Below are 15374 nucleotides of genomic sequence, written 5' to 3'. Positions count from 1 at the left end.
GTTTTCAGAATGGACCATATTAGATATATTCTATTATGGCCTATCTGAATTTTCGAAAATGTCATTGGACCATTCTGCAGGTGGATCTATTCACCTAAAGAAAACGCCTGAAGAGGCTCAAGAACTCATTGATATAGTTGCAAACAACCAATTCATGTACACTTCTGAGAGGAATTCCGTGAATAATGGGATACCTCAGAAGAAAGGAGTTCTTGAAATTGATGCTCTGAATGCCATATTGGCTCAGAACAAAGTGTTGACTCAGCAAGTCAACATGATTTCTCAAAGTCTGAATGGATGGCAAAATGCATCCAACAGTACTAAAGAGGCAGCTTCTGAAGAAGCTTATGATCCTGAGAACCCTGCAATGGCAGAGGTTAATTACATGGGTGAACCTTATGGAAACACCTATAACTCATCATGGAGAAATCATCCAAATTTCTCATGGAAGGATCAACAAAAGCCTCAACAAGGCTTTAACAATGGTGGACGCAATAGGCTGAGCAATAGCAGGCCTTTTCCATCATCTTCTCAGCAACAGACAGAGAATTTTGAACAAAACACTTCTAATTTAGCCAATCTAGTCTCTGATTTGTCAAAGGCCACTTTCAATTTCATGAGTGAAACAAAGTCCTCCATTAGAAATCTGGAGGCACAAGTGGGCCAGCTGAGTAAGAAAGTCATTGAAACTCCTCCCAGTATTCTCCCAAGCAATACAGAAGAGAATCCAAAAGGAGAGTGCAAGGCCATTGATGTGATCAATGTGGCCGAATGCACAAGGGAGGAGGAGGACGAAAATCCTAGTGAGGAAGACCTCCTGGGACGTCCTTCAAGCAAGAAGGAGTTTCCTATTAAGGATCCAAAGGAATCTGAAGCTCATATAGAGACCATAGAGATTCCATTAAATCTCCTTCTGCCATTCATGAGCTCTGAACACTATTCTTCCTCTGAAGAGGATGAAGATGTGACTGAAGAGCAAATTGCTCAATATTTAGGAGCTATCATGAAGCTGAATGCCAAGTTGTTTGGTAATGAGACTTGGGAAAGTGAACCTCCCTTGCTCATTAATGAACTAGATACTTGGATTCAGCAAACTCTACCTCAAAAGAAACAAGATCCTGGCAAGTTCATAATACCTTGTACCATAGGCACCATGACCTTTGAAAAAGCTCTATGTGATCTGGGGTCAGGGATAAATCTTATGCCACTCTCTGTAATGGAGAAGCTGGGGATCATTGAGGTACAACCTGCCTTGTTCTCATTACAATTGGCAGACAAGTCATTGAGACAAGCTTATTGAATAATGGAGGACGTGTTAGTAAAGGTTGAAGGCCTTTACATCCCTGCTGATTTCATAATCTTAGACACTAGGAAGGAAGAGGATGAATGCATCATCCTTGGAAGACCTTTTCTAGCCACAGCAGGAGCTGTGATAGATGTCAACAGAGGTGAATTAGTCCTTCAATTGAATGGGGACTACCTTGTGTTTAAGGCACATGGCCATCCCTCTGTGACAAAAGAGAGTAAGCATGAAGAGCTTCTCTCAGTTTAGAGTCAAGAAGAGCCCCCACAGTCAAACTCTAAGTTTGGTGTTGGGAGGCCACAACCAAACTCTAAGTTTGGTGTTAAGATCCCATATCCAAACTCTAAGTTTGGTGTTGGGACTATACAACATTGACCTGATCACCTTGTGGCTCCATGAGAGCCACTGTCAAGCTATTGACATTAAAGAAGCGCTTGTTGGGAGGCAACCCAATTTTATTTATCGAATTTTTATTTTATTGTTATTTTATGTTTTATTAGGTACATGATCATGAGGAGTCACGAAAAAATCATAAAAATTAAAAACAGAATCAAAAACAACAGAAGAAAAAATTCGCACCCTGGAGGAAGCACAGGCTGGCGTTCAATGCCAGTAAGATGCATCTGGCTGGCGTTCAACGCCAGAACAGAGCATCAACCTGGCGCTGAACGCCAGAAATGTGCCTAGAGAAGAAAAGCTGGCGCTGAACGCCAGTAACAAGCATGAAACTGGCGTTCAACGCCAGAAACATGCTTTACATGGGCGTTGAACGCCCAGAAGGTGCACCACACGGCGTTTAAACGCCAGAATGGTGTGCAAAGGCAATTTACACGCCTACTTAGTGCAGGGATGGAATTCCTTGACACCTCAAGGTTTGTGGACCCCACAGGATCCCCACCTACTTTATTCTTACCTTACCTCCTAATCCTATTTTGTGATTTCCCCATGTCACACTTCCCAACACTCTTCACCAATCACCTCAATCCCTCTTCCCAATCACCTCCCTCACCACCCACATCCATCCACTCTTCCCCATAAACCCCAACTACCTTCAAAAATTCAAAAACATTTTTCCCACCCATTCCCACCCTAAATGGCCGAACATTCACTCCCCCCTCTCCCTATATATACCCTTCCATTCTACTTCATTTTCACACAACCACACCCCTTCTTCTTCACCTAGGCCGAACCTACATCTCTCCTTCTCTACCATATTCTCTTCTTCGTCTTCTTCATCTTCTTCTCTTCTTTCTTCTATTGCTCGAGGGTGAGCAATCTTTTAAGTTTGGTGTGGTAAAAGCATAAGCTTTTTGTTTTTCCATTACCATCAATGGCACCTAAGGCCGGAGAATCCTCTAGAAAAGGAAAAGGGAAGACAAAAGCTTCCACCTCCGAGTCATGGGAGATGGAAAGATTCATCTCCAAAAGCCATCAAGACCACTTCTATGATGTTGTGGCAAAGAAGAAGGTGATCCCTGAGGTCCCTTTCAAGCTCAAGAAAAACGAGTATCCGGAGATCCGACATGAGATCCGAAGGAGAGGTTGGGAAGTCATAACCAACCCCATGCAACAAGTCGAAATCTTAATGGTTCAAGAGTTCTATGCCAATGCATGGATCACTAGGAACCATGATCAAAGTATGAACCCGAATCCAAAGAATTATCTCACAACGGTTCGGGGGAAATACTTAGATTTTAGTCTGGAAAATGTGAGGTTGGCGTTTCACTTGCCCATGATGCAAGGAGATGAACGCCCCTACACTAGAAGGGTCAACTTTAATCAAAGGTTGGACCAAGTCCTAATGGACATATGTGTGGAAGGAGCTCAATGGAAGAGAGACTCCAAAGGCAAGCCAGTTCAACTAAGAAGACTGGACCTCAAGCCTGTGGCTAGAGGATGGTTGGAGTTCATTCAACGCTCCATCATTCCTACTAGCAACCGATCTGAAGTTACTGTGGATCGGGCCATCATGATTCATAGCATCATGATTGGAGAGGAAGTAGAATTTCATGAGGTCATCTCCAATGAAATCTACAAAATAGCCAACAAGTCCTCCACCATGGCAAGGCTAGCTTTTCCTCACCTTATTTGCCATCTATGTTACTCAGCTGGAGTTATCATAGAAGGAGACATCTCCATTGAGGAGGATAAGCCCATCACCAAGAAGAGGATGGAGCAAGCAAGAGAAACCCTTCACGGTTCTCAAGAGATGCATGAGGAAGCTCATCATCAAGAAATCCCTGAGATGCCTCAAGAGATGCACTTTCCTCCCCACAACTATTGGGAACAACTCAACACTTCCTTAGAAGATTTGAGCTACAATGTGGAACAACTGAGGGTGGAACATCATGAGCACTCCATCATTCTCCATGAAATAAGAGAAGATCAAAGAGCAATGAGGGAGGAGCAACAAAGTCAAGGAAGGGACATAGAAGAGCTTAAGGACATTGTTGGTCCTTCAAGAAGAAGACGCCACTAAAGGTGGATTCATTCCTTGTTCTTATTTCTTTCTGCTTTTCGGTTTTTATGTTGTGTTTGTCTATGTTTTGTGTTTTTATTTCATGATCATTAGTATGTAGTAACCATGTCTTAAAGCTATGAAGAAAATCCATTAATCCTTCACCTCTCTTAAATGAAAAATGTTTTAATTCAAAAGAACAAGAAGTACATGAATTTCAAATTTATCCTTGAATTTAGTTTAATTATATTGATGTGGTGACAATACTTTTTGTTTTCTGAATGAATGATTGAACAGTGCATATGTCTTTTGATCTTGTTGTTTATCAATGTTAAAACTGTTGGCTCTTGAAAGAATGATGAACAAAGAAAAATGTTATTGATGAGCTGAAAAATCATGAAATTGATTCTTGAAGCAAGAAAAAGCAATGAAAAAAATGGCGAAAAAATATAGAAAGAAAAAGAAAAAGCAAGCAGAAAAAGTCAATAGCCCTTAAAACCAAAAGGCAAGGGTAAAAAGGATCCAAGGCTTTGAGCATCAATGGATAGGAGGGCCCAAGGAAATAAAATCTAGGCCTAAGCGGCTAAATCAAGCTGTCCCTAACCATGTGCTTGTGTCATGAAGGTCCAAGTGAAAAGCTTGAGACTGAGTGGTTAAAGTCGTGATCCAAAGCAAAAAGAGTGTGCTTAAGAGCTCTGGACACCTCTAACTGGGGACTCTAGCAAAGCTGAGTCACAATCTGAAAAGGTTCACCCAGTCATGTGTCTGTGGCATTTATGTATCCGGTGGTAATACTGGAAAACAAAATGCTTAGGGCCGCGGCCAAGACTCATAAGTAGCTGTGTTCAAGAATCAACATGCTTAACTAGGAAAGTCAATAACACTATCCGAAATTCTAAGTTCCTAGAGAAGCCAATCATTCTAAACTTCAAGGGAAAAAGTGAGATGCCAAAACTGTTCAGAAGCAAAAAGCTACAAGTCCCGCTCATCTAATTATAATTAATATTCATTGATATTCAGGAATTCATAGTATATTCTCTTCTTTATATCCTAATTGATTTTCAGTTGCTTGGGGACAAGCAACAACTTAAGTTTGGTGTTGTGATGAGCGGATAATTTATACGCTTTTTGGCATTGTTTTTAAGTAATTTTTAGTAAGTTCAAGCTACTTTTAGGGATGTTTTCATTAGTTTTTATGTTAAATTCACATTTCTGGACTTTACTATGAGTTTGTGTGTTTTTCTGTGATTTCAGGTAATTTCTGGCTGAAATTGAGGGATTTGAACAAAACTCTGAAAAAGGCTGACAAAAGGACTGCTGATGTTGTTGGAATCTGACCTTCCTGCACTCGAAATGGATTTTCTAGAGCTACAGAACTCCAACTGGCGCGCTCTCAACGGCGTTGGAAAGTAGACATCCAGAGCTTTCCAGAAATATATAATAGTCCATACTTTATTCGGAAATTGATGACGTAACTTGGCGTTGAACGCCAAGTACATGCTGCTGTCTGGAGTTAAACGCCATAAAAACGTCATGATCCGGAGTTGAACGCCCAAAACACGTTATAACTTGGAGTTCAACTCCAAGAAAAGCCTCAGCTCGTAGATAGATCAAGCTCAGCCCAAGCATACACCAAGTGGGCCCCGGAAGTGGATTTATGCATCAATTACTTACTCATGTAAACCCTAGTAGCTAGTCTAGTAAAAATAGGATAAGTTACTATTGTATTAGACATCTTTTGACAGTTTAATCTTTTGACTTTGTAGTCTTTGATCATTCGGTCTTTTGATCATGGAGAGGGCTGGCCATTCGGCCATGCCTGAACCTTTCACTTATGTATTTTTTCAACAGTGGAGTTTCTGCACACCATAGATTAAGGGTGTGGAGCTCTGCTGTACCTCAAGTTTCAATACAATTACTATTACTTTTTATTCAATTCTCTTCTATCCTTATTCCAAGATATATGTTACACTTAACTTTGATGAATGTGATGATCCGTGACACTCATCATCATTCTCACCTATGAACACGCGTGACTGACAACCACTTCCGTTCTACTTTAGGCCGGGCGCATATCTCTTAGATTCCCCAACAGAATCTTCGTGGTATAAGCTAGATAGATGGCGGCATTCATGAGGATCCGGAAAGTCTAAACCTTGTCTATGGTATTCCGAGTAGGATTCTGGGATTGAATGACTGTGACGAGCTTCAAACTCCAGAAGGCTGGGCGTGATGACAAGCGCAAAAGAACCAAGGGATTCTATTCCAACCTGATTGAGAACTGACATATGATTAGCCGTGCTGTGACAGAGCATAGGAACGTTTTCACTGAGAGGATGGGAAGTAGCCATTGACAACGGTGATGCCCTACATACAGCTTGCCATATGGAAAGGAGTAGGAAGGATTGGATGAATGTAATAAGAAAATAGAGATACGAGAGGAGCACAACATCTTCACACACTTATCTGAAATTCCCACTATTGTTTTACATAAGTATTTCTATCCCTTTTATTTTCTATTTATTATTAATTTTCGAACTCATCATAAACCAATTTAATCTGCCTAACTGATATTTACAAGGTGACCATAGCTTGCTTCATACCAACAATCTCTGTTGGATCAACCCTTACTCACGTAAGGTATTACTTGGATGACCCAGTACACTTGCTGGTTAAGTTGAATGGAGTTGTGGAAAGAAAAAGCTTCTCTAACAGTACCTGAAACTCTTGTATCACAATTTCGTCCACCACTAATTACTCTACCTAGGCCAAGGTGAACAAAATCTAATCTAAAATCCAACTAAGCATTTTATCAAACACTTGGAAGGCATGAAAGAAAAGCATAGTAAATTGACAACAACAATGAAATCTAACAACAATTATTGCAAGGAATTTTTAACAACAATCGAGAGAAACACAATTATTATGAATTACCTCAAATTGAATTGAAAGAAAATAGAAGGAACAAGAGTAGATCTACAACAAAATGTAGAAGCAACATAAAGGAAATTACAACAAAAGAATAGAGGAAGATGAATGTAACAACAAGAATTGAGAATCAAAAGTAGAAGAAAGCATGAATCTAAATCTAGATCTAAGAACTAAACCTAATCTTAATCCTAATTCTAGAGAGAATTGAGAGCTTCTATCTCTAAAACTAACTCTAAACTAATCCTAATGAGTGTGAATGATGGAATCCCCCCTTTTACTCTTCAATCCTTGGCTTTAAATAGCATTTTTGGCGCCAAAGTTGGTTGGGATTGGGCCCCACAACCCTTCTGAATTTGCTGGCCACGTTTTCATTAAAAAATCATATACCAACACCGTCGCGTACGTGTCCATGGGGTACTTCGCAAGGTGCGCGTAAGCGCCTGGTGCGCGCGCGCGTCCATGGGCGGGTTCAATTCTTTGGCTTTTCATGATCTTCTCCACTTTGTATGCTTTTCCTTTCACTCCTTTAATCCTTCTCTAGCCCTTTTCAACCTGGAATCACTTAAAAAACAAGTCAAGGCATCTAGTGGAATCAAAGGTGAATTAAATTTAGCTAATTAAGGACCTAGAAAGCATGTTTTCACACTTAAGCACAAATTGGGAGACAATCATGAAACCATGCTATTTCATTGAATAAATATGGGTAAAAGGTCATAAATTCTCTTAAATGAAGCATAAGATAAACCCTACAAATGGATTTTATCCTTCTTTGCAAGTGTAGGAAATGGGATTGGTTGAGCAATTTCTTCTTCCACGGCTCCCTTATTCTTAGGGACCTCACTTGTTAGTTGAGTCTCTTCATCCTCAACTATGACTTGTGCTTCCTCCTCCTCTTCTATTTCTTCTATCTCGATTCCGTCCTTCTCTTGAGTGATTATGATCGGACTTGTGTCATTTGCCTTCTTCTCTTTCAATTGAGTCCCGGATCTCAAGGTAATGGCATTAATTCCACCTTTTAGAATTGGGTTGAGGTTGAGAGGGAATGGCACTAGAACTTGGGGCTTGAAGAGCGGAAGTGGAGGGTGGATCCATGCGTGCAAGAAGAGCTTGTAGAGTAGATGTAAGACTGGTAAGGCTGAAAGCAAGTGTGGTTTGAAGCTCTTTTTGGTCTTGGAGAATAGTCCGGAGTGTATCATCTTGATTGGGAGAAGTGGAAGGGTATGTGTTTTCAGGGGCTTGTGATTGGTTGGGTAGAGGTGGTGGTCGTTGATGTGGTGGTTGATAGGTTTGGTAGTTTCTTCCTTGGTTTTGTTGGGTGTATGGTTGGCTTTGGGAGTATCAGTTTTGTGAGTTGTTGTTGTTCCATCTTTGATTGCCTCCATTGTTGTTGTTGTCCCTACCTCCTTGTTGGTGATTGTCCCTCCAATTTTGATTATAATTGCCACCCCCTTGATTGTAGCTTCCTCCTTGTTGGGGATACCCTTAGTTGAAATTGCCGCCTTGTTGGTGGTACCCTTGATTTGGGCAGTCATAATAGTTATGGGTAGCCGCCAAGGTATTATCTTCTTGAAGACTTAGACACTCGTCCGTGTAATGGGAATAGCAAGAGCAAATGCCACACACTTTTGGGGGGACCAATTGTTGATAATATTGTTGAGGAGGTTGTTGGCTATATTGTTGAGGAGGTGGTGAAGGTTGTTGTTGACACAATTGGAGTTGCTTTAGAATGTTTGTCATCTCACCCAAGGATTTGGCAAGAGCGGCGGTCTCTGATGAGCGGATAATTTATACGCTTTTTGGCATTGTTTTTAGGTAGTTTTTAGTAGGATCTAGCTACTTTTAGGGATGTTTTCATTAGTTTTTATGTTAAATTCACATTTCTGGACTTTACTATGAGCTTGTGTGTTTTTCTGTGATTTCAGGTATTTTCTGGATGAAATTGAGGGACCTGAGCAAAATTCTAATAAAAGGCTGACAAAGGACTGCTGATGCTGTTGGATTTTGACCTCCCTGCACTCGAAATGGATTTTCTGGTGTTACAGAACTTCAAATGGTGCGCACTCAATGGCGTTGGAAAGTAGACATCCAGAGCTTTCCAGCAATATATAATAGTCCATACTTTATTCGTGATTAGACGATGTAAACTGGCGCTCAACGCCAGTTCCATGCTGCATTCTGGAGTCAAACGCCAGAAATACGTCATGAACCAGAGTTGAACACCAAAAACACGTTACAACTTGGCGTTCAACTCCAAAAGAAGCCTCAGCTCGTGTATAGTTCAAGCTCAGCCCAGACATACACCAAGTGGTTCCCGGAAGTGGATTTATGCATCAATTACTTATTTCTGTAATCCCTAGTAGCTAGTCTAGTATAAATAGGACTTTTTACTAGTATATTGATATCTTGGTATCTATCCCTGGATGCCTAGTCCTGAGAACTTGGGGGGGCTGGCCATTCGGCCATGCCTGAACCTTTATCACTTATGTATTTTCAACGGTAAAGTTTCTACACACCATAGATTAAGGGTGTGGAGCTCTGCTGTACCTTGAGTTTCAATGCAATTACTACTATTTTCTATTCAATTCAGTTTATTCCTGTTCTAAGATATTCGTTGCACTTCAACATGATGAATGTGATGATCCGTGACACTCATCATTATTCTCACCTATGAATGCGTGACTGACAACCACTTCCGTTCTACCTTAGACCGGGCGCATATCTCTTGGATTCCTTAATCAGAATCTTCGTGGTATAAGCTAGAATTGATGGCGGCATTCATGGGAATCCGGAAAGTCTAACCTTGTCTGTGGTATTCCGAGTAGGATTCCGGGATTAAATGACTGTGACGAGCTTCAAACTCGCGATTGTTGGGCGTGATGACAAACGCAAAAGAATCAAGGGATTCTATTCCAACATGAACGAGAACCGATAGATGATTAGTCGTGCTGTGATAGAGCATTTGGACCATTTTCACTGAGAGGATGGGATGTAGCCATTGACAACGGTGATGCCCTACATACAGCTTGCCATGGAAAGGAGTAAGAAGGATTGGATGAAAGCAGTAAGAAAGCAGAGATTCAACAGGGACAAGCACTTCCATACACTTGTCTGAAATTCTCACCAACGATTTACATAAGTAATTCTATCTTTATTTTCTGTTTATTTATTATTATTATTCGAAAATTCCTTAACCATTTATTATCCGCCTAACTGAGATTTACAAGATGACCAAAGCTTGCTTCATACCAACAATCTCCATGGGATCGACCCTTACTCACGTAAGGTATTACTTGGACGACCTAGTGCACTTGTGATAAACCACTATTTTGTAGTTTATATTGTGTTTAATTGTGTGGTTTTGTCGTGATCCTTACCCACTTATTCATCAATTTAGCATGCATTTAGATTTCCTTCCTGAATTTATTACATGTTTGAAAATTGCTTCCCAGAGACTTTAATTATTTAATTTTAATGCTCCTTTATTCCATTCGATGCCGTAATCTGTGTGTCAAGCGTTTCAGGCTTTATAGGGCATGAATGAGATGGAGATTGGAGAGGAAGCTAGCAAAAATGGAAGGAACACAAGAGTTTGAGGAGATAACCAGCGAAAAGTGACGCGGTTGCATGGCTCATGCGACCGCGCGAAGGAGCGCAAATCGCAGTGACGCGGTCGCATGGCTTGCACGGCCGCGCGGATTGGAAAGCACAAGCAACGCGGTAGCGTGGACGACGCGAACGCGTGAAGAGGAAAAGCGCCAGCGACGCATCCGCATGGACGACGCGATCGCGTGACATGCACGATCTGCATAAACTGCAGAATCTGAAACCAGCGATTTTGGACCCTATTTCGGCCCAGTTTTCGGCCCGGAACAGCAGACCAGAGTCAGAGAATATGCAGAAACAACTGAGAAAACATTCATTAAGTAGTTTAGATCTAGTTTTTGACTCTCTTAGGTTTTTTTTCTCTCTAGTTTTAAGAATTTTAATTTTCAATTGATCTTAGCATTGGAACATTGAGAAGAGTTATTTTCCTCATCAAGATTTCATCACTCTAGTTTGTTCTCTTAACTTGGTTTTATTCTTCCATGTTCTTTGTTATGTCCAATTTTGTCATTCAGATATTTTTATGATTAATTAATGCAAGGATTATTTCTTTTTAATTTAAATTCCATTCCAATAATCATGTCTTCTTTTAATTTCCTTTCATGTGCCATGGATTCTTTATTTACAATGCGTGAGTAGTTTCATTACTTGATGGGGAGTTTATTAAAAGGAACTCTTGAGTTGGAAGGATTGAAAGAAAAATTTGTAATTGGGTTAAATGTTGGATTTCTATCCTGTCACCGACGCCAATCCCTTTGAACTAAGTGGGTTGCAACTTGTGAACAGATCTGGTATTTCTACTTGTTTGACTTTCTCTTACCTAGTAAGGGATAACTAAACAGAACAACTATTAATTATAAATTAATCTTACAATCACACCATCAATGATAGAAATTCTAACCAATCAATTCCCAGTCAAGGCCTCTTATTTTTATTATTTAAAATTCCTCAATTTAAATCCCAATTTACTTAGCTCAACTCTTTTTGGAATATCTGATTAATAAAACAGCACATTTTTCTGCAACTCGTTGGGAGACGACCTGGGACTTAAAACTCCCAGTAATTTTAATTTAAACTTTCAGTGACATATTTCTAAATTGATAGGCAGATTTTCGGTGAGTTAAGAACTATACTTGCAACGTAACCATTTTAATAAATTTTTAATTCACCAGCTTCTGCACTCCATCAATTTTTGGCGCCGTTGCCGGGGAGTTGCGATAGAGTGCTTATTTTATTAATTAGAATTTATTTATTTACATTTTCTTTAATTTTGCTACTATGAGCTGCGTGTTTCTTCTGTCAAATGACACGTTCACTTCCTGATCCGCGCTTGCTAATATTTGATCCTGAAATTGAAAGAACAATTTCACGAATAAGGCGAGAACAGCGTAGGTTAGTCCGCTCTGAGGGCGGATCTGAAAGTGAATTTGAGGAAAAAACCAGCCCCCGTTCTACTGATTCGGTTGTTTTACGTGCAGAAAACATGGCAGCTAGAAGAATTACCATTCAGGAGGAAGGAGCTCCTGATTTTACATTGCAACCGTTTCAAGCGCATCATCCAGCGGTAGCTACGGATTTTGAAATAAAGACCGCACTGCTAAATTTGATGCCGATGTTTCATGGCCTACCTGCTTAAGAGCCTATCAAGCACTTGAGAGATTTCCAGGCAGCCTGTTCTACTGTTAGGCATGATGGCGCTGATGAAACTTCAGTTTTGCTGAAAGCTTTTCCGTTCTCTCTTGAGGGAAAAGCAAGAGAGTGGTACTACACTCAACCTCTAGCAAACGTATCCAACTAGGATACACTCAGAAAGGAGTTCCTGGAGAAATTCTTCCCATCTGAAGTTACTGATAAACTGAGGAAGGATATCTCTACAATTGTTCAGGATGACAATGAGACTCTCTTTGAATACTGGGAGCGCTTCAATAATCTTCTGGAAACATGCCCCCACCATATGATTGACAAGATCGTGCTACTCAACTATGTCACACAAGGTATGAGACCCCAAGATAAGACCACATTGGAAAGTTCCAGCAATGGGTCTATGAAGAAGTACAAGACCACTGATGAAGCTTGGCAATTGATCAGTGATTTAGCTGAATCTACTCTGAACCACAGACAGAAGCAAGGCCATTCAAGGGCCATTGCAGAAGTATCTTCTGGCATAGAGACTGCTGCTCTAAATCGAAGCATCTGTGAAATGACCAACCTGCTGAAGCAAATGCAGTTAAATCAACAAGCTCAGCAAACTCAACCGTAGCAAAACCAACAACTAGTTCCACAAAGAATTTGCGGAATTTGTGCTGATTACAGCCATTACACTGATGAATGCCTGCAGCTCCAACAAGAAGACAACATGGTGGCATCCACTCATAACTTCTATGACCGCACCAACCAAGGGTACAATCAAAGTGGAAATAATAACCATGGATAGCAGGACAATTCAAACCAGAATTAGAGGGATAACAATAATAGGGGAGGTAGAGATAATCAGGGAAATCAGAGGTGGAATAATTACAACAACAGGCAGCAAAATAAACCATACCGAGCACCTCACCTGAGGCAAAACCAAGGACCACCGAACAATCAGCAGCAAACCTTTCAATTTACTCATTCTTCTGTATCTTCTAATGAAGAATTATTACAAGCTTTTGAGAAAAGACAACTGGCCATGAAAAATACCATCGTGAACAGTATTAATGCCAGTCTGAATGGTTTCACCTCTACTCTACAAGCTTTTATGACACAACTTGGTTCAGCACAAAATTCCAGTGACCAACCTTCAAGCACCACTGGAATCCCCTCTCAACCATTACCCAATCCAAAGGGAGGAATTAATGCCATCACCCTGAGGTCCGGAACCACACTGCAGGAGAGGAATCAGGAGGAACCAAGCTCACCAGAATACGCCTCAGCTGAAGAAGTGGTAGAAATTGAAGATGTTGAAGAGGAAGAGGATATACAGGACATAGCTGAAGAAGAGATAGCTCAACCACAGGAAGAGGCACAAAAAGGTGCAGGCACCACAGAAAACACTGCTCCCATTCCATTTCCACAACTTGCAAGGAAGCCTAGGAAGCAGCTGGAACCTGATCCTAAAATGGTAGAAATATTCAAAAAGGTTGAGGTAACTGTTCCCCTTTTTGATGTTATTCAGCAGGTACCTAAATATGCAAAGTTTCTAAAAGACTTATGTATCCATAAAGATAAAATTACTGAATTAGAAACTATTCCTTTAGGTAGTTCTATATCTGCTTTAATGGGAGGATTACCTGAAAAATGTAGTGATCCAGGTCCTTGCATAGTTAGTTGTACTATTGGTGGTGTAGTAATTTATGATTGCATGTGTGATTTAGGAGCATGTGTCAGTATAATGCCTTTGTCTATATATGATGTTTTAAGGCTCCCTCCCTTAAAAAGGTCGGCAGCTCGTTTTGTGTTAGTAGATAAAAACATTATTACAGTTGCTGGAGTTGCTAAAGATGTTTTGGTGAACATTAAAGGGCTCACATTTCCCACTAATTTTTATATCTTGGAGATGCCCCATAATGATTCAAATAAGCCATCATCAATCCTACTTGGAAGACTATTCCTAAAGACATCAAAATTCAAATAAGATGCTTTTTCAGGGACATACTCCTTTGAAATAGATGGCCGTATAGTAATCTTCAATCTGAATGGAGTCATTGACAACCCCCCAGAAGATCGTTCTATCTTCTAGTGTGATGTCATAGACGAAAGTGTGGCTGAAGTTCAAAAGGAAGAGTTTAAAGAGAGGCACACTGGACAAGGTCCAAGTGTGGGGACCTTCTTAACTGACAATGAGGACACTTCGCCATTTTCACAAGCCCCAGATAACCCAGAGCCTGTCCATGATCAAAAGTTAGAATTGAAATCTCTCCCTCCACATCTCAAATATGCTTACCTTGAGGATGAGTAGAAGCTTCCGGTTATTATTGCAAGAGAACTGACTTCTCAACAAGAAGAACAGCTACTTGATGTGTTGAGGAAGCATAAGAAGGCAATAGGGTGGAGTTTGGCAGACATAGTGGGAATCAACCCTCAAATATGCGAGCATAGAATATTTTTAGACAAGGGAGCAAGACCTGTCCGTCAACCACAAAGAAGATTGAATCCTACCATCTTGGAAGTTGTCAAAAAGGAAGTGACCAGACTATTGGAGGCCGGTATCATATATCTCATTTCAGACAGTGAATGGGTAAGCCCAGTGCAAGTGGTGCCCAAGAAGTCCGGAGTCACTACAGTGAAAAATGAGCATGGAGAGCTCATAGCAACTAGAGTTCAGAATGCTTGGAGAGTCTGCATTGATTACAGACGTCTCAACTAAGCTACTCGTAAGGATCACTATCCACTTCCATTCATTGATCAAATGCTGGATCGCCTGTCAGGTAAATCACATTATTGCTTTTTAGATGGTTACACAGGTTATTTCCAGATTCATATAGCTCCTGAGGATCAGGAAAAGACTACTTTTACATGTCCTTTTGGAACCTATGCTTATAAAAGAATGCCCTTTGGCTTGTGCAATGCACCAGCTACTTTCCAAAGGTGCATGATGAGTCTTTTCTCTAATCTTATTGAGGACTGTATGGAAGTTTTTATGGACAATTTTAGCGTTTATGGTGATTCTTTTAACCTTTGCTTACATGGATTATCTAGAGTATTAGATAGATGTATTAATACAAACCTTGTATTGAATTTCGAAAAATTCCACTTTATGGTAAAGCAAGGGATTGTATTGGGACATGTGGTATCTAATAATGGCATTTCTGTAGACCCAGCAAAGGTGAATGTTATTTCTAGTTTACCTTACCCCTCTTCTGTGAGGGAAGTCCATTCGTTCCTTGGCCATGCAGGTTTTCTACAGGAGATTTATTAAGGACTTTAGTAAGGTGGCACTTCCCTTATCCAGATTACTATAGAAGGATATTGGGTTCGAGTTCAGTGAGGATTGCAAACAAGCATTTGATAAGCTAAAGACTGCTCTAACTCAAGCTCCAATTGTGAGAGGACCCGATTGGAGCCAGCCATTTGAAATCATGTGCGATGCTTCCAACC

At 40.5% G+C, this 15374-nt stretch overlaps 1 non-coding gene across 1 annotated transcript; it reads right to left on the bottom strand.

Annotated features, from left to right (window-relative positions):
- Positions 1-12147: 12147 nt before the first annotated feature.
- Positions 12148-12255, bottom strand: LOC112793650 (small nucleolar RNA R71). The gene has a single exon (XR_003198352.1). It is a non-coding gene; the product is annotated as a small nucleolar RNA R71 (small nucleolar RNA).
- Positions 12256-15374: the final 3119 nt, after the last annotated feature.

This window comes from Arachis hypogaea, chromosome 3 (assembly GCF_003086295.3).
Source record: "Arachis hypogaea cultivar Tifrunner chromosome 3, arahy.Tifrunner.gnm2.J5K5, whole genome shotgun sequence".
Lineage (NCBI taxonomy): Eukaryota > Viridiplantae > Streptophyta > Magnoliopsida > Fabales > Fabaceae > Arachis > Arachis hypogaea.
Note: the sequence above shows the minus strand (reverse complement) of the source record. Positions and strands in the feature narration are given on the sequence as shown.